General features: G+C 42.6%; 1 protein-coding gene across 8 annotated transcripts in view; it reads right to left on the bottom strand.

Moving 5' to 3' along the window:
• The window catches only part of Tet3 (tet methylcytosine dioxygenase 3), a 102,053-nt gene that overhangs the window by 53,335 nt on the left and 27,879 nt on the right, over positions 1-20,839 (bottom strand). The window contains exon 1 of one of the 8 annotated variants that reach the window (XM_013151565.3): positions 7,364-19,882. The exons of the other annotated variants lie outside the window; for them this stretch is intronic. The gene's annotated coding sequence lies outside the window, so the exon portion shown is untranslated. Of the gene's footprint in view, positions 1-7,363; positions 19,883-20,839 lie in introns of those variants that run through there. 8 annotated transcript variants of the gene reach the window in all.

Here is a 20,839-nt window from a genome sequence, read left to right as displayed (position 1 = left end):
ATATAACTGAATGTCCCTGCTCTATGACACACACAATGAAGTGTTTAAGGGCGAAAGGATTTATCGTCCCGGTGTCTTTTTAAACAGTTCTAAAAGAAATATGCGTATAGAAAAAATACAATATATGAGAAAATGATAAAGCAAATGAAGCAAAAACATAAACATTTGGGATAAAAAGAAGCTATTTCCTTTGACAAAGAATTTTAAACAGAGGCTAAAATGATGCTAGCCCCATAACTGTCAGCCATGGCCATCATGGGCTCCCAAAGCAGCAGTCAACATTGGACATGGGATCGGAGCGGTAGGAAATGAAGGTTCAGCTGCCAGGTCCTGCCTTATCCTCATCATTGCTCCTGTTTCAGACACAAAAGACCTTTATGCTTATCTAACAGGTCAAATTCTCCAACGTTACCAAGCTTTGTACATGCAGTTACCAGCCTTCCTAGCCACTGAGAGGGATCACTCTGCCTTATCCTTCAATCACCAGCTTAGTGTCACTTCCTCTTACCCAGGTGGCAAAGTTACCTACAGCTCCTTCTCTTGGATACTCATGGCACCTTTTACACCACAGTTCCTCCTCCCAGGTTCCCTGGCCCTTAGCACATGCCACAACTATTTCATATTCAAGTTACTACCTCTCTCACTAGGTACTAATTCCTGCAAAGTAATGTCCAAATCATAATGACTTCCATGCCTCCTGCCCATTGCTAGTGCAGTAACACACTCCGAGGACAATGTAAGGCCTCCAGTTCCCCACTGCCCATGGAATCATCCAGCCTCTCCCCACCCTTGTGGAAGACGACCTTTTAGACGCTTAGAAATACAGCTAATGACCCAACATTCCCTCCTTAAAAGCATACACTAAAGTGCCTAACAAAGATCACCAAATCTGAAGTGATCAAAATTTACATGCATGTGTAAAAGACAGAAAGGGCACGCATAACTAAGATGAAACATGAGAGTAGCATAAATTTACGAAAACAGTCTCAGAAAGACTAACGTTTCATGTGCTGAGGCTTCCCCAAAATGGTCAAAACAATTAAAAGGGATTTTTAAAGTTATTGGGTGTGTGAATAAGAGCAAGGAAGGGCTAGGCCAGCTTTGTGCCTGTGGATTCTCTGGGAAGGAAAATGCTTTCTGAAATCAATACAGAAGGGAGGCTGGGGATTTAGCTCAGCGGCATAAGCACCTGCCTTGCAAGCGCGTGGTTGTGAGTTCGATCCCTGGTACTGGTTTAAAAAAAAAAAAAGAAAGAAATACAGAAGGGAAAAGTAGATAGGGGTACATGAGGAAGGAAGCAAAACCAGCCTTGTACACCAAGAGATTTTAAGAAACCCTAGATTCCGGTTTTCCAGCAAAGGGATCCTACTGATACATTTCTCAACAGCTGCCAGTAATCCTAAAGTAAACTGGCCAGCAGGAGAAGCCCGAGGGCAAGCACCATCCCCAAACGTAGGGCTACAGCCCCAGTTAGGATTCCTGAAAGGACAGAGGAACCACAAGAAGTCAGGCTGACCATCAACCTGTCAACATCCAACCAGTCTCACTGATTTGCATCATGCGGTCAAGTCGACCAGCAGACAGAGACACCCTAGCTGACAGGTACAGGCCAAATCTGCCACAGATCTGTTTTGTTTGGCCTACACGGTGTTAATGCCTGATTTCCCAACATTCAAAAATAAAACTGCCTGTGAAATCTTGGTATTCTTGAAGGTTCTCTATTTCCATCTGGCAAATTTGTCTGTGACAGAGCAGTGGCTACCACTTATCCAGAACATAACTTTTCAAATTCATTTCCCAGTTCCGCCACTCCACTCTGCCTTCTTGAAATCAAATCTAGGAGTCAGAGATTACTTATTAATTGCTTGAATTAATTATCACTTCATTCACTTGTGTTACCTACCAAACCCCTGCAGGCCTTTTAGTTTGCAACTCAGTATGTAGATGTTCAAGTTTCATAAGATCTGCTATGACCTCTCTGAGGCCAGCCCCAGAGAATTCCAGGCTGTCAGGGCTGGCTGCCCACCCGGTAGGTGACCAGGCTCAAAAAGCACAAGTGGTGTTCCAAGTCCTGGGGGGAAAACTCTCTAGTGCTCTGCCGCTGGGCTTTGGTCTCACAACTATCCTGGTCAACGTATTTACAGAGAAGGGATACTTGTTAAATAGACAGTTTAAAAATAGTGATAAGACTATGCTGAGTGACAGCAGCAGGTGCTTCAAGGTCACACAGGCTGGATCGGGTGCCAAAAGATCAACCGGCTAGAAATGAAAAAAGTAACAGAGCAAACTGGGTCCCATACTAAGACCTCAAACTATGTCTGTGCAAATTAAAGATAGGAAAGGACCTAACAATGGCAGCAGTGGGCGTTTAAATTTTCAGGAATTAGATGGGATAGCGATAGGCAACTAACGGACAGTACATCCAGTATGATATGGTGTGACTGTTTCAAACTTTCTGACTACAATCCAAATTAAGAAGTACATTTTCCACTGTGTACTTCTAAATGACATTTAAAAAAATACTTCCTCTTACCAAATGAATATATTTTTCTTCTTTCCTTCCTTTCTTTATAAATGCAGGTTGCAGTCTTTCAAGATGATGTTGTTCTCAACTAAAGGGTCTCATAGTTGGACACATACAGCTATGACCTAAGCTGAACAGGACCCACAGCACAGGCAGCGACAGCACTGCTCTACCCAGACATCTCGCCTGAACACAGGCTTCCCCTTGGGGCCACATCTTTAGGGCACAATGAAAGCAGGTCAGCTTCAAACTTTAGAAGGGTGGCCCATAAATGTATACAAGAATAATTTGTCAACAGAAACAAACACTTCATACAAGAATTAGACTTGAATGACCCTTGAGATGAAATTAGAAAATGGGTAAAGCTGTAGACACTTGTAGTTTACTTAAGGGGAGAAAATTCTCTCTCTCTCTCTCTCTCTCTCTCTCTCTCTCTCTCTCTCTCTCTCTCTCTCTTTCAGTGACACTATATGACTCTAAAGGCTACATTAAAAAGCACAATACAACCTCCACCTGGTTCTCTTGGGAACATTCACTCACTGTAACCGTGCTGTGAAGGAGCCCAGGCCATGGGCAGCCTCCACGTAAGGAGCCAGCCAACATTCCCAACTTCGGTCCCAACCAACAGCTGCCATTATCTACCAAATATGTGGGTGAGGAGCCCTTTGAGGGTCTCAGCTCGGGCATCAAGTTACTTGGAGCTCTTAAGCCTTACCAGCTGACACCTTAAAGATCAAGTAATACAGACAAGTTACTCATCCTATGAAATTTCTGACTTGTTAATCCACAGACCACAATAAAATGGCTGGTGTTTTATGTCATTATAAATTGGGCTAGTTTATTACCCAGCAATAGTCCAGACTCTCTACTTCTTTTTTTGAAAGTTTATTAGTACATGCGTGTAGTACACCATGTTTACATTCCTTATGTGGAGCTGGTACATGTACATGACACATCTTAATTCCTGTTTTCATCCCTTTTTCCTTCCCCTCCTCCCTTCTCCCCTTTTTGGTCTATACTATACCCCTCGTGTGGAGCTGATCCATGTGTGTAACACACTCCAGTTCCTTTTTTTGGTCCCCTTCTTTCCCACTTCTCTACTAGCTCCCTCCATCTCTTGATTCTCTTTCCCTTTGAGAATGTGCGATCTTCCTAATTCCTATTATCTCTCTCTTATATGAAAAATGAAGACTCTATTTCAAGAACCTCAAGAAGATAAAGAAAGGGAAGGCAGTCTATAAACAAATGTCCTAAAGCGCATCAGTGCTGTGAAAGCAGGGCACACACGGGTGCGCCCATGGAACACAGGAGGAGTGTTAGTTCTCTCTGGACAAGTGCATAATTGGGTACATAGGTATCCAGAAACATTTCATGTCAAAGTTACCTGTAAGATGAGGCTGGAAAGACAGGTATTTGGAAGAGGAAAAAGAAGGAAGAATTCCACATGTAAAGGGCGCAAAATCATGGAAGGCTTGGGATGGGTAAACCTGGAGTGTTTCCTGATTCTGAAGTAGGACAAGGCAGGTGTGTGTGACCACAGCAAGACCAGAGTATTTTTACAGCCCAGGAGCAGCACTCAGGTATCCCTGCACTGCAGGCTGCAAGAGGGATTAGTGGAAGATTGAAAGGAAGTAAAACAATAAGGCAGAAAATATCCTCAGATTTAAGAAAAGATCTAACCCCTCTATTTTGAGCCGGTGAGATGTACATACGAACTGCCACTTGTGGTCAGAGTTCTTGCCTTCATAATACTTTACATTTCCTCCAGGGCTACAAGGACAGCTGCTGGAATCTGGCCCCGCACATTACCTCATCAGAACCTGTCAAGGTCCCATTGCTACCTCCTCTATAGCAAAATCTGTTGGCTCCCAAATCCCCATCACTAGTCCTCAGACACCTACAGGTATTCAACAGAGGCACATCCGTGAGGCTTGAGAATCCCCAAATGCACACAAGACTAGGAAAGCATGGAAATTCACCCTCAGACACTTCATTTCATCAACAACACAGGAAAAAGTGCAAAAATGACACCTGTTTTCCGAGTCTTTTCTGACTCTTAAGAGTATCAACTCATTGAAATCTACTAAAGGCAAACAGCTGAACACAGTGACACACACCCATAACCTCACCCACTTGGAAGCTTGAGGCAGGAAGACTGCAAGTTGAGGCCAGCCTGAGAAACTTAGCAAGAGTTGGTCTCAAACTAAAAAGAGGTGTGGATACAGATAAGAAGAGCACTTACGAGTACATGTGAGTGCCCTGAGTTCAAGCCTCAGCACCGTGGAGGGGAAAAAAAATAGGAGAAGATTAACAACATTATAGCAAATTCTTTGTTGACTATAGCTTCTTAGGGGCTCAATAAAAGGTCAATTTAGAAGAAGAATGGAGTCCAGAGAGCTGACTTGCTGACTGTCAACAGTTACACACCATCTGAAGAAACTTATTCAAGAAGATGTTTCCTGCCATAATGCAGTCTGTAGTCAGACTCTACCAGGCCAGTACCCTGTTCTCCTCAGTGGACTCTGCAGGACAGTGGTGGCTGCTTCCCTGCCAGCTGGCCAGTAAGTCCCACCTAGTACTTCTCAACCCTACACACTAGGTCTGTTCCACCAGCAGACATCTGAGGGCTTGAACTTTCCAGTTCCACAGTTCAGCATCCACCTCCAAGTGAAGCTAAAGTCTTCTTCCCTGCCCCAAAGGAATGGCCCTCCTCCCTCTGATCACACATGATGGGTATTTATGGCATGTTCTGTCTAGAGCTGATCAATTATTCATCTCTTAAGAGGATTCTATCCTCCTGGGATTTCCTTATGAAACCAATCTGTGAGTGAAGAGAAAGAGAGAGAGACTTTTTAGGAAGCCCTGACAGAGGATGGCACATGTGCCTGTTTTTGGAGACTAGGGCCTGTGTGTGTGTGCACATGTGCACACTGGCTAGCCCAACCCCACATGTGCATCCTCCACATCCCAACTGGCACTCAGCACACAAAAACCCCAAAGCTTCATGTCTAATTTCCTGAAACTGTATGTGTTGGCAGAGGGGGTTCTTGTGTGAGTTTGGGGGAAGAAGTGATTCTCAGAGCAATTGTATATGTATCAGTGGAACACTTAAAAATCTTACGTATTTTTTCCTATTACAAAGTAGATAAAACAGCTCTTAAAGTCGCTGGGTGATGCTCAGGAAAGTGCTAAAATGGGTCTAATTCCCTGAGGCCATCATACCCAGCAAAAGTACAGAACTATGACTATTTGTGCTCTCTGACCTAACAGTAATTAACGTAACTCCAAAGAAGAAAGGAAAAGAGGAGGAGGCACCAGGAAGTCTACACCACTCTGACAGAACACTGCGATAGCTGCCTGTTGTGCTAATTGTTCCATTTTCATTTATTTCATAACCATGAACTTCTACAAAACAGGTACCGTGGAGCTGGGTGTGGCAGCTCAGGCCTGCAATTCCAGTAGGTGGGAGGCTGAGGCAAGAGTCTGCAGCAAGGTCGGGGACAGCCTACGCTACACAGTGAGCTCAAGGCCAAGTGGACTGCACACTGGACCCTGTCTCAACCCCTCCTCCATTAGAACAAAAACAAAAACAAAAGACAGGAGCCACAGAGATTAATCAGATGAACACAGAGGTTAATCAGGATCCCCAAGATCACACGGCAATTCAGAAGAACACAACCATTTTTAACTACTAAATTCTCTAAATCTCACCTCAGGAAATTAAAAAATAAATACAGAAGAAATTAAAAAGCTACTGTGCCAAAGATTTTTCCTGAAGCATTAATAGAGAAGAACTATAAATAACCCAAGTATCTCAACAATAAGGAAGTTATTTTCAAGTGTTACACTTCATGAAAAGAAAACTGGGAATAAACATGAAAAATACTCAACTTCATTAGTAATCAAAGAAATACAAAATAAGACCACTTCATACTTATCAAACAGAACTTAAGAAGAACACCTAGTTTGAATCTTGTCCCCACCCCTTACAGTTGTGTATCATATTAAGCAAATTAGTTAATTTATGTCTCTATTTCTTCATTTGCAAATCAGAGATTAATGACAGCACAGGGACCACTCCTAACAATACTAGGTACTTACACGCACCCTGAAAAAGTATTTTACTTCAGCACCAAGTGCTGAGAAGGTTTAGCAGTAACTCTTCCTTATACATGGCGATAGTGTAAGTGCTCAACAGAATGGACAGTAGAGTATTGCACAGCAGTTAGAATGAATGAATTACGGGATCGTTAATCTCATACATTACTATGAGTTTTTAAAAAAAACACTTGTTCTGCTTATTCTAAAAAGCTCTAATGAACAAGCAAAATTAAATATATTAGGACTACAAGCATACATAATGAAAATTTTAAAAAGGAAAGATAAAAACAAATTCAAGACAATAGTTATCCCTGGAAGTGAAGTGGGAGAGTTGGCAGAAATTATCCCTGTGGTTTTAGTGATGTTGCCACATTCTAGTTAACTTGGGTAGAGTTTGTTTTTTAAAAAAAACTGTTATGCTTTAACTGTTTAAATGTCTAAAACACCAGAGCTAGTATACTTACGCACACATAAGAAAAACAATACAGTATTTCATTAGTAGATACACAATTGTTTAAAATTATAAAACAACAGGGACATAAAAATACAGGGAAATATATTAAATGAAAAAAGAAACAAGAATATACTTGTTGAGGTTTCCATAATGGGGGAAGTGAACACTATTTGAAACGGAGGAGAAAGGTTAAAAAATACTGCTCAGTTTAACAATTCCATTAATACACATCTAAGTGACACACATAAACACCACCGGAAACACAGAATGTGGCCAATACTTACCTCTGAGTAGTTGAGTATGGGTATATGTTCGAAGTCTCCACAATTTATTGTATTTCATTTTTATTCAGGGATAGGGTTTGAAAAGAACAGAGTACCTACAACCCAACTGAAACTTTGTGCAAACCGTGTGTGCCTGTGAACAAGACCAGCAGGGAACTTCTGGGCAGGAATGTGTGAGTTTTTTCCTTGCTATTTCTGTTGCTACAGAGTTGTTAGCTTTCCGACAAATGAGGCCACAGGCAGAGAGTAGGAAAATTGAGAAAATGTCTAAAAGACGAGGAGCATTCAGGAAGGGAAACAGCCGGGGTGAAGGAGCCTGAAATGCGCCACTCATTAAAGATCTGTGCAACTTGCTGTGCTAGCATCAGTCTCCCAAAGGCAAGCGCTCGCAGAACGGCCAGCTCCCGGCCGCAGAGCGCGGTGCACGGTCGGGCGGGGCCAGGGCGCACCCCGCAGAGCAGCTCCGCTCGCGGGGTCCCAGCCAGCCTCTGCGTCTGCAGCCAGCGCGCAGGATCCAGCTCTGCTGACGGAAGCCCCTGCCCGAAGCGTCGGTGGCAGCCGGGCCAGAGGCTAGCAGGGAGGAAATGGAGCCCGACCACATCTGAGGCCTGGCAAAATGCAGCAGCGGCTGCCTCTGAAGCCGCCAGCACCCGAGAACCAGGTCGTGACGCGCAGGCGGCTCCCCCGCCAGCCGCGACTCCCCCGACACGCGCGCGCGTGCACGCGGCCCGGCGGCCGCCGGGGCCCTGCGCCCAGCCACGCTGCGCACGTCCCGCTCAGCCGGGGCGGCCGGCGGCGGCTCGCGGGTGGCCCGCAGCCCCGCCCACTCGCTCTCACACCCTGCGCTCCCCGGCCCCTGCCCCCATCGGAAAGGCCAAGGAAACAAGCAAGCAAACACTGGAGCACCGCAGGCCCCTGACGGCCGGCCAGCCAGCCAGCCCTTGGCTAAAGGCCTCGTCCACTTTCCCTGAAGGGCCCCAAATCCCTCAAAGCCCAAGGGCAGCTCAGGTGTGTCACCGGGGCAGGGAGAGGAATGGGGAAGGCAGCAGCGGCGAGTTTTGAGTGCTGGCTGCAAACTCTGGCTTCAGAGAGCACCTCTGGGTTTAAATACGCCTTTCAACGCTTCCAACAACTCCACTTGCGTTTTATAGCACATGAGCAAATGAGGCACAGACAGGATAACCAATTCCAAGGCACGAAGATGGCCAGCGGCTGATGCCCATCATCAGGAGCCTGAAGTAGATACCGCGGTTTACCAGTTACCAAGGTTTTAATCTTTCCGTCTGCAGAGGGGCCCAATAATTACTAATAGATCGCAGCCTCTCCCTGGAACCCATCAAGTGAGGGTGCCCCCTGCTTATTACTTTCACAAGAGCACAAGGGTACGTAATTTTTTTTATTCCAAAATAGACACACACAAATCTTTAGCCAACTACTCAAAAATCTGGAGAAAAATTAATTTTTGGCAAAGAAGCATCCATTTATCAACCATAAGACTAACTTTACACACCGGGCTAAGAAAAGGGGCATAGCTGTCACTTGGAGAACCCTACTGCTGTCAGAAGCAGGAAATTAGGGAATATGATCCAGTTGTCTTATCCTAAACCTAAAGTCTTAAAAAAAAAATCACACATCTCATTGTAAAGCTACACTATCCATAGCCGTTGCTGGTAGACCAGATAACTAACTATAAGACATCAGTAGTTAAGGTCATGACTGCAATCACCTGAAAGTCCTGCCTGAAACAATGGAGAAAAAAGCAACAGAAACCTCAGTCCACCTCATGTGTTCTCTGATCTGGGGGTCTGGGGTGATAAGACCAGGGAATCCTGTCCCTCTGGCCTTGTGACAGATCATCCATGATCCAGACCACTGCCATGCCTCCTTCCCAGGGTTTCTGTGATCCTGCTAGATTCTGGTCCTCTGTTCACCTTCTCCATGCTCGCAAGAAGCTACTCTCCACCCTCTACCTCTCAGAGCTCCACACACCCTTTGGAAACCTCACATCATCCAACTTGCTGCTGCTCAGCCTATACAGTAACCCAAAAGCTTCCTCTTCCCTTAACTGCCCTCTAGCTACCTAATAGGATTTCACCCAGATGCAACTTAAGCCCACACATTTAAAACATATCTCAGCCCCTTCTCCCCTTTCCCTAGCAACTCCTCCTCTGGATATCCTTTAAAAACAAAAAGTCAAGAGCCATTGTTCTTGGCATGCGGGTTCAAACTTCCATCACTTTTTTTTTTTTTTTGTGGTACTGGGGATTGAACTCATGACCTCGTGCTTGCCAGGCAGGCACTTATGCCACTGAGTTAAATCCCCAGCCCTTCCATCACTTTCTATATCCGCCTCTTTATGTCTCCACAAAAAAAAAAAGGGTCCTATACCTGCTAAGTGCTCCTCTTGAGAGCATTTTAGATGTACCTTCTTTCAATTGGCTTTATCTCTTAATCTCTAGGACAACCACAGGAGAAGGTTCCATGACTGGTCACCCCACCTCTGTCTTCACCCCAGCACACCACCGGTAGACTGACACTCAATCTGCTGAGCCTAGAAACCATATCCCCAAGTCCCAGGCCAAGGTGCCCTCTAACGCTTAACTTCAACCTTCTCTTTTGATTCAGACAGTAAAAAATAAATGAACAGATCGATAAACAAATAAATGAACACATATATCAGAGACAATAAAGTCATTTCCATTCAATAGTGCTGTTCCTAGGAATCTAAGCTAATAGATTTACATTTATAAAAACTCTCCTACACATTAGTGCAAACCAAAAACTCAAATGTGAGGGGACTGTTTTGGTAGACTATGCTACAACTCAATGCAATATTATATACATATCAAAATCTTTAATTATAAGCACCAAGGAAAAAAGTATGTATGTTTACTTATTCATCCATTTACATATTCAACATTATTTTTGGCACTGGGGATGCAATGAGAAGGGAGCAGAGTCCTTGCCTCCTGATCAGGGACTTGCTAGGTGTTTAAATTAGTCTTAAATCTCACTGTAAAGTAAGTTCCTTTAACAATCTTACATCTTACCACCTTCACTAGAATGTTCGCAGCAGTATAAGCTTATGTCACATACTCTGCGGCTTTGAACATACAATGAAAGCAATGGAAACCCACACTAACTGTTAATTTATCTCAAGTGAAGTTGTCTTTTGTGTACTTACTGATAGAATATCAAAGGCATACTATAAACTCATTGCGGAGCCAGGGACACCCCAGGTGGGTGACCTAAGAAAATAAGGGAAGATCCTAAAAACAGAAAGATAAGGAAGAAAATGAACAGTTTCAGTAAAAGCTTCTCAGAGAGAAAGGAAAATAGAAGGCTCTTTTCACTGTAAAGTTAAAAATAAAGAAGTAAAAACAGTGTAAGACACCCACTGTCCACAGATGACTAATTTGTATTTGGCACTTTCTAAAAAACTTTGAACCATGCACTGACATGGCCACCCCACCTCTGAATATGAGTATGTTCAGTGGGTTTTTATATGATAATTTCTTCCCTTACTGTATCATAAGCATGTCCCCCTTTGTTAATTTTCAAGAATTTCATATTTAATAGCTGGCACTGTTCTCCCTGTGGTACACACAGCACACACAGAGACCAAGGTTGAATCTCTAGATTCTTTCATGGTTTGCTACATTTTCCTGGCACACACAGCCTGTCCACAGATCACCAGTTTGGTCATAATGTGGTTTCTTAGGTCCTGTGACATCTGTCTGGGCTTATGACTCTCCTATGGAAAGGGATAAACTAAGACAAACCTGAATGGATGGACTCTACTAGCCCCAAATGCTGTAGGATGACAACCTTGATAATAACAGTAGGAGTTTCACTCAGATTAACACAAGGGTTTCATGCTACTTGGGTGACAATTTTGAGGGCATGTCTCCAGAAAGCCCTGAGGACACCTGCCCCTCCGAGACTGTAGGAAAATAATGGTATCACCCATATCTGCTATTCCAGTGCCTCAGGCAACAGTAATGAGGCCTCCAAGGCCACTGTTTAAGAGACACCAGTCTAAGACATGCCAGTAGGGGACAGATAAGTAGACTAAGCACGGTCAGCAAGGTCTTGACCAATACTGCTAGACTCAAGGACCAGTGCTGCTCTGTAATCCCCATCAGTTTACCATAAGATAAGTATAAAGCTGAGAATAAGTATTAATTTTAGAACTTACACTACAGTTTGACATTGCCATGGTGTCTAAGCATGTGATCATTTTTCCAGTAATTCATTTTTACTGTATTTTACACAATGATCAGCCCCATGATGGATTAGAAATTTTAAAAACTGGAGAGGATGGTTAATGAGTATAGAAGTGCAACTGAACAGGAGTAATTTCTAATGTTCTATAACATAATAAGGTAACTGTGTACAGCCATTCATTGTACATTTCAAAATGGCTAGTAGAGATTCTCCCAACACAAAGGAAAAATAAATGTTAGCCAGGAACAATAGCTCAGATCTATAATCCCAGCACTATGGAAGGCTGAGGCAAGAGGATCACAAGTTTGGATTCAACACGTGCAACTCAATGACTTAGCAAATCCCTGTCTCAAAATAAAAATACAAAAGGGCAGTGGTAATATGGCTTAGTGTGAAAAGCTGGGTTCAGTCCTTATCCCCCAAAAAGATAGGTGATGGCTATCCTAACAATTCTGTTATTATTATACACTTTGCACATGTGCTGAAATGTCATACTCTGCCCCATGAATATGTACAATTATGTGTTAGCTAAAAATAAGAAAAACCTAATCCCTTACTGCAAATTCTTAAGAGCACAGATCATTTAAATATTAATATTAGCTAATTAATATAAATAATAAAAAGTTCTAGTAATCAAACTAGCTATCTTATTTAGTAAAACCATCTCAAAAACCTTACTAGGTTTTTGAGGAGAACCTTCAATATACTTCAGTAGAAGAGAACACACATTTTAGAAAATGCTACTTGGAAAACTACAGCAATATGCAACAGAATGAATTTGGATACCTGCTTTACCACACATAAAAATTTAGTCAAAATGGATCTAAGACCTAAACGTAAGAAGTAAAACTATGAAACTCTTAAAAACACAGGAATATACATTTTATATCTTATATCATCTAATACCGTATATTAGGTGCCAGTTTTTTAGTGTGGTGCCAGCAGAACAAAAGATAAACCATAGTTTACCAAAATTAAAAACACTTGCATTCCAAAGAACACTACCAACAAAGGAGACAACAAAAAACCCTGTATCTGGAAAAAGTATTTGCAAACTATGTAACTGTTAAGGGACTCCTGTCTGCATAGCAAACATAATTCAACAGTAAAAAGACAAGCCTATTTTAAAAATGGCTATGTTCACAAAAAAGAAAAAACTAGTATATGATCATTCCTGCCAGCATTATTCACATAACCAAAAAGTGTAAACAATCCAACTGCCCATCAACTGAATGAATACACAAAACATTTTCTGTTCACATAATGAAATATTAGGTAGGTATTAAAAGGAATGAAATATCGACACATGCTACATGGATGAACATTGAAAATATTGCAACGCTTAATAAATCAGACACAAAAAGCAACACACTATACAATTCCATAAACGAAAAGTTCAGATTAGGAAAATACATTGAAAAAGTTAATTAGTGGTTGCTAGGGGCTAAACGCTTTGGGGGAACCTAAGAGAGATGAATGTTATTTGCCATAAAGTTTCTTTTGGGGGTGATGTACATTTTACGAAATAGTGGTCTTGGTTATACAAAGATACACTGAATACACTAAAAATCACTGAACTGTACACTTTAAATGGGTGAATTATTAGTAACTTATATCTCAAGAATGTGATTTGAAAAGCTCTAAGGCAAACGCGGAAGCTGAATACTGCTCAAGGAGGGAGCGGCTGCGCTGGTGAGCTCGCTCTCAACAGCGGTAAAAGGAAAAGGACGAAGCAAAATCTAGAGCGGCAGGAAAAGCCGGTCTTTTGCTTTCTTCACAGACTCTCCTGGATTTCCCCCATTAAGTCATCAATGAAAGTGAAAACCGGAGTCCTATCCCAGGTGGTTCTTCTCCCATCAAAGACAAGGAGAGTCCCTCCCACACCTCTAGGCCAGGCTCTGAAAGGCAGAACACCCTGGGGTGCAGGGGGCGGCCCAGCAAGAATGTGTGTTAGGCAATAAGCTTGCCCTTTGGCAGTTGAATACAAATCATTTGTTGAAAACAACAATCTATGTCTTTAACGCCCACAATACTAGCAGGGTCTAGTACTCTAAGATAACCTAACAGTCAATTATCTGTTAGGCAACCCCCCAGATAATTGCAAACAACCACTCCTACTACCGCTGCTGTTGCTGGAGCAAGGACTCAGAGCGGGTGAGCTGGTGACCTGCTTGTTCTAGTCCTGCCTTGGAGGTATAGTTTAGCTGGAATACCTCAGAAGCCATCTGGCTGGAAATGAACAAGCTCCAGTCAAAGACCCCAAAGCTGTGGTAGGGTAGTTGTGTAGCCTGAGGACGTTACTCTTCAGAAAGCAACAGCTGTGCCACACCCTGGGTAGTGAGCACTCCCCCTGAACTGTTTTCTGGAAAGGCAGTGCAAAGCCCACTTTTAAACTCCTCTCTCTAGCTATGGTCTTGATCCAAGGCCAACACAAAACCAGCAGTGAAGGGGTGAGGTAGGGGCAATGCTGGACATTGCAAAGTGGAGGGGCAAAAGTGTGCCCAGAGAAGGCAGCTGCCTCAGGAGCTGGCCCTGATGCACCTCTCTGCCTGTGAACGAGTGACATAGACCTGGGTACTCTGGGTGCCCACAGGTCAGCCCTAATGGAGAGTATAGGTATCTATCCCCGTTTCTCTAGAACTGTCTTGCTACGTGCCCTAGGCAAGTTATTTTACCTATCGGGGACCAAATTCCTCATTAGCTTATTTTTTAATGTCCTTAAAAGCACTGACTCAGGGGAAAAAATGATAACCTGCCACAAATCAAAGGAGTCTTTTAAAAAAAACAAAGAACCACACCTCTAAATAGAGTAGGTAAATGAGTGTTTTCTCCCACAATAGTTGACAGCTGGTAAAATCTGCATGAAGGTCTGTCTGAAGATTTGTAAATTAGACTCCTACCCATATCTACATTGTACCCTGATTTTGATTATTACTCTGTGGTCACTTATGTAGTTTTAGAAAAATAAACACACCAAACTGTTTAAAAGTAAAGGGCATCGGACCTCCTAGTTTGCTGCCATGTGAATTACAAAAATTACAGAAAAATAAGGCTGGAGGGTGTAGTAGTAGGGGCACATTTCAATCTCAAGCCCCACCACCAAAAACTATGTACATATAAATATAAAATTAATTAATTTTGTATTTATCCCAGAAAGATTTTTTTTTAAAGGCAAATGTAGCAAAATGTTAACATTTGGGAATGTGGGTGAAAAGAATTTTTTGAAATAGTTTTCCTGGACATTCACTAAATCTTCCAGTTTCTGTGAAAGGCAACATCCCACACTCAGAGGATGAGGACGCAGGATAAAGCAGTCCCTGTCAGACGCTGTCAACGGCAGCGGGAGGACTCTGAAGGCAGGTCCTCTGAAGTCCCTGCTTAGACACTGAGGAACCCTCCTACTCCCACTGTTTGGAGTTCAGGGCACATTCAAAAGGATAGTGCCAGCAGTGCCACCAGGAGAAGCCTGGGGATTGGGACCTTCGCCCTCCTTCCCCTCTGCATTTTGTGTGCACCCCACATCCCTAACCTGAAGCTCGGGAGCAAGTACCCATGCACATACACATGCACACAGATGTTCCAGCCACAGACAAACAGGCCCACACAGAGCACAAGACTCACAGTGCCAAGCAACAGAGTCTGAGACAAGCAGGCCTCATCCTACTCTAATAGAGGCAGTAAGACATCTGGAAATCTTAAGCCTGTCTCCTAAACACAAGTAACTATAGCAATGGGGCAGAGGAGGGGATATCAAATGCACAACTATAGATCTAAAGATGAATTAGTATCAATGAGATCAACAGTTACAGAAAAGTTTATAATTTCATAAACTCTTGCTAAATAAAAAGGCAACTAAACTTTATATTGAGAGAATTAAAAAGAAAAGGAAAAAATGAATTATTTAAAGACAAAAATAGTCAATTACAAAACAAAATGTAGTAGCACTTATAAATGGAACCAGGAGATAGATCTCCAAAAGCCCAATAAAATAAACCTCTGACAGGATTAAAAAAAAAAAAAAAAGCAAAGCAAGCTGGGCATGGTAGTGGCCATCTGTAATTCCACCATTCTAGGAAGTTGGGCACAAAGATCACAAGTTCAAGCCCAGTCTGGGCAACTTAGCAAATCAGCCACATAAAACTTTGAAAAAATGAATGGATTACATTTTATGAAATTTTAAAATGAGATAGAAATAGCAAAAATATAAACCACCAGAAAAGAAACCTGCCAGAGAAGTAGCCACAAGCCTAACAGTTGAGTACACCTCTTTAGTTCTCCCAGGCCCCTCTGAGGTAAGCACTATGGTCTCCATCATATGTACAGACGAGGAGCCAGTGGCTCAGGACTCCTCCGCCAGACAGCCTGAGACTCAGGTAAGCAGCCTGACATAGCCAGAATGCCCAGAAAACTGAGTTCCAAAATGCTCAGCAGGCAGCTATGATGATCAGGCAAGTTTGCACACTTCTGGCTCCTTGCAACTCACAAAACAAACAAACAACACAAACTGCCAGCAGTATCCCCTAAGAACCTGTGAGGAGCAAAAATTTTTCTCAGGCCCCACCCCAGACCTAAACTAGAAAATGCACTGAACTTCTTCACGTTATTTGGGTAAAGAAAATGTGAAGAGAATACATCTGGCTCACACTTTCCCAGGTTCCCTTCAGTAGTTTCTCTTAAAATTTGCTACTATAATAGCTCATGTTCTATCTGGCACAACTGAGACAAAACAAAACAAGACAAAAACCTAACTGATCAACTGCTGAAGTGAAATGTGATCATCTGACCACATCTTAAAAGTTTGGCAAAATATAACCAAATAGTTAAAAGAACTTGCAATATCTGCCTAAATGTGACAACTGAAACCACTAATAAATGAAACTCTCACAAATGCTTAAGAAAATGCACATAAGAAAAAGAAAATCTGTGGATCATAACTAGTATAGCAATAAAAGATTTGTAGAGCAAGACCTTTTACACCATTTTTATCCCAATTAGAAAGTGGGTTGTTTTGTTTTGTTTTTGTTCTTCTGCCTCAGCCTCCTGAGTGCTGAGATTACAGGTGTGAGCCACCATGCCTGGCTAGAAAATATTTTTATAATAAATGCATTATTTTGATAAGTGAGTAAAAAAGACAGCAAAATGAAAATAATAATGTTAGAGACCAAAACATTAACAGGAGTTCTAAGTGAAAAAATTAAAGACTTTTAGAGTTTTCTGTTTGCTTAGCTGAATTTTCTGATTTTTCTGCAATTCACAGAATTTATAGTGGACAACAGCAAAAGTTTTATTGGAAATAGCCTAGTGTGGTGGTGCATGCCTGTAACCCCAGCACTGGGAGGCCAGCCTGGGCTATGTAGTGAGTTCAAGCCACACTAGACTGCGTAGCAAGTCCCTGTCTCAAAAAAAAAAAAAAGTTTGTTGAAATCAACAGCTTTTACATGTAATCTCCCTTGTTTTTTTATAAGCGTTTGCCTAACATCTGGCCTTTTCACAACCATCACAGCAATTAAAGACACAGCTTTTCAGTCCTGATTGTTTTTTGGGGAGCCCAAAGCAGCACAGCCCTCTTTTCCCAGACCAGTGGTTCTCAAACTGCAGCCAACACGGAACTCACCCTCAAGAAGCTGGTACAGGTGCGTTGCCAGGTCCCGCTGTCAGGCCCCGTTTGAGGGGACTGAATTCTAACACAATTGACCCTGTTAACTATCCTTTGAGCTCCCACCCAAACCCTGCTGGAGAGAAGGCAGGTGCAGACAAGAGGGAGAGGTGGGGGGGGGGGAGCCCCAAGTCGCTCAGAAGGTGGGTGATCCAGGATCTTAAAGGCACAGGATCTTGGAACCTCCCAGTGCACACATGAGCCTGTCAGGTCAGTGGTCAATGCCTCTGTCTTCAAAAGAGGACAACACATGGACAAGGCAGGTAGAGATAGGAACAGGTTCTGTCCAACACATGAGCTAAAGTCCTGAGCAACCCCTCACGGCAGCCTCACTGCTGGAATGCACTCGCTCCAGAAGAAGCACTTGGAATGACTCCAGGGGTTCATGGAGGTCCATCTGTCTTGGCACCCTGAGAAAGCAGCTCCTGCAGAGCTGGCAGGGCTACAGCCGTGGCTGCCAGGAGGGGCCCCTCTCTCAGCCCTGAAGCCACCTGGCACAAAGTGCTGCTCCCACCCCAGGTGGGCATTCTGGTCCAAGGAGATGCTGATGAGATGGAGTAGGGGCCCAGAGCAGTGTTTTCACTTCACTTCTCAACTTTTCTTGGCTGCACTCCTATTGTCTCTATACTCCTATTAAAACAAACCAGCAAAGGAGCTGGAAGAGTGGTTTCATCTCCTCCGCTGGCCTGAGCGTGAGGGATGAGTGAGACGGAGGGAGGGCGAGCCCAGACCACTAGCTAAATGCGTAACAGTTCACTGCACCAGTGAAGCAAAACAGGTGACATGCGACACACACCCTGACAGAAACTGGCTCTCGCTCACATTCTCCACTCCCACCTTCATTCTGTGCAAGTGTATAGACAGAAACCCTGACCCTGTTTAGGGACAGCGAGGATTCCCACTTCTCCAGGTCATTAGTACGCCTCCCTGACTGCCCGCTACAGGGAAGAGGATTCCCTCGCTTGTGTGTGCTAGTGAACCCAACCCTCCTAAACAGGCAGACGTCTCTATCCCCACCGTAGATTTTAGGGCAGCACAGCCTGAATGCCTGAGGGTCAGGGGAGAGGGAGCAGCGGCAAGCCCTGACAGCCTCCTCGAGAAACAGAGCCTTTTATCCCTAATTACTAATAAAAGCTTAACACACAAACATCATGGGAAGGACTAGCACCCTGATAGAAATAAACCTGGCCTAAGAAACATGCAAGGGACACAGACTCTAAAGGAGGACAGCAGCAGGAAGAAGAATGATACCTTGGTGCAAATGGAGACTGGGCTTGCAGGTCTGGAGCCAGCTTCACTGGTGATCTTTATAAGCTCTACTTCTAGAGCTTACTGAGTCCTCCTCCCCAAAGAGAACTTGCAGGTATGTTTGTTTGGTGCTATCTTCAGGTGTTTTGGGAACCAAAAAAAAGCAGCTCCCCTTCCCAGTTAATACTAATGAGGGTTAATGACAAGTGGGTTGTTAGTTCCAGGGTAATTATGAGGTGTGGGCTCCTCCCTGACATCTGCATGTGGGAAAATGGCCCAGGACTCCTTCCTGTGGGGGCAGGGAGAGTGCCCCATCTGTCATACAGATCGCAGCCTGCAGGCTTGGAGCCAGGGCTGTGTTGGGCTCCGCTTCTTATCTTGGCCCAAACTAGCACATAAAGCCTACTGTCCCTCTCACCAACATGATTCCACAAGTGTTTATTAAGAGGATTTACTGCATGTCAAGTTTTTGTGTCAGGTACTGATAAGACAATAAGATGATTAGATGAGCACCCCACCACTAGAAATCCATACCCAAGCACTACAGCACTACCACAGAGGCTCAAACAATGTGGCATGGGTACAGGACAGAGGGATAGGAGATGTCAGAGATGCTAGCATAGAGCAGATGACAAAAAAATAGCACTTCTAATGTGCACCCAGTAATTAAAAAATGCAATGGTCCAAGGTGTCACTGGTGCTGCAGCACTCGCCTGGCAAGCCAAGGACCTTGGTTCCATCTCCAGCAGCGGGTTTTAAGGGTGAGGGGTAGTGCAACAGAAACCCCATTCACAACTACAGAAACAAATATGACATGCCTGGGGATAAACTTAAAAGAGATGTGTAAACAAGCATATAAAAACACTGAACACTGATGGTCATCCAAAAAGGCTACAATAAATGGTAAGACATAGTTCTCTTTCTCTGAGTGGGAAGACTATATAAAGCTGTCCATCTCCCTTCCAGATCTATCCGATTTCAACTAAAAACACCCAACATTTCCCACAGAACTTGACAATTTATTCATAAGCACACTTGGAAAAAAAATGCAAAAACACAGCAAACAAATGTTGTACAGAAAAAATTAAGAAACTGGTATATGTATACTGTGGTAATTTAAAAAATGAAAAATTAGGCAAAAAAATTTATCCAAAGTAAAGAGAGGCCCTAGAACACCAATGAATATATAAGTCCTAATGAAATATTTAAAATAGAGTTCAAAACCACTAACGAAGCTATAAACATTAAATAGACGGTGACAATAGATTTTCTATTTGGGAAAAGTTCAATTCTTATCTTCTACCGTTTAAAAAAATATATACTCATGTTAGAGATCTGAATATATTAAATGAAACTATAAAATTTCAGAAGCCAAAATACAGATAATTCTGATTGTACAAAAATCAAATCTCTAAATGGTAAGACACACTGAAGAACAAACTAGAGACCAAACTATTTTCAAAATAAAACAGAAAGGGGAAGTAAAAAGAATTAAAATGTATTATGTACATGGACTAACTTCCCTCAATGAATACAATCATTATATACTGCTAATATGTATTTAAAAAAATTTTTAAAGCATTAGCTACAGGTATATACACGCATATACAAGGACCTGGGCCAAAAATACAGCAGAAAAAATACATATAACAGAAATCAATATCAATGTAGTAAGAATTTCTGTGAATCAATAAACTTAAGTAATAGATAATAGGTAATACACAGAATACAATGGCTAACATTTTAAAACATTCTCAACCTTACTAATTAGATAAATTAAAATGAGATTTATTACCTATCAAAATAGTAAAAATTAAGGGCTGATAATCATTCAGTGTTGGTGGGACAGTAAGCTTGGGTTTTTTATTTTGGTTTGGTTTTTTGAGACAGGGTCTCACTATGTAGTTTAGGCTGGCCTTGAACTCACTCTGGAGCCCTTGAACTCATGGTGATCCTGGTCCCTCAGCCTCCAGTGCTGGGACTACAAGACATGGACCACCATGCCCTGTGGGAGAGTTAATTTGAAAGGAATCAAACTACCTTTAGCAAGGGTAACAATATGATTTCAATTGCATGATTTTGTTCTGTTAAAGCATTTGGACAAATAACAAAAAACCTATTTACAACTAGGCTCATCATCTCATGATTTATAACTGCAAAAAAATTAGAACTATGAACATTCATCAATGAAGATTTTTTTAAGTTATAATATATCTATTAGCTACTCTACAGCCATCTAAAGACTAAGACAGACATACTGACATGGAAAGACATCTTTGACATATTAATAAGTGAATAAAAAGTTCATGTATTCATTTTAAAGTCTGGAAAGATAGGTATAAATT

This window comes from Cavia porcellus, unplaced genomic scaffold, assembly GCF_034190915.1.
Source record: "Cavia porcellus strain 051 isolate PalLab524CR breed Dunkin Hartley unplaced genomic scaffold, mCavPor4.1 scaffold_18, whole genome shotgun sequence".
Taxonomy (NCBI): Eukaryota; Metazoa; Chordata; class Mammalia; order Rodentia; family Caviidae; genus Cavia; species Cavia porcellus.
This window is presented reverse-complemented; position numbering and strand designations above follow the sequence as displayed.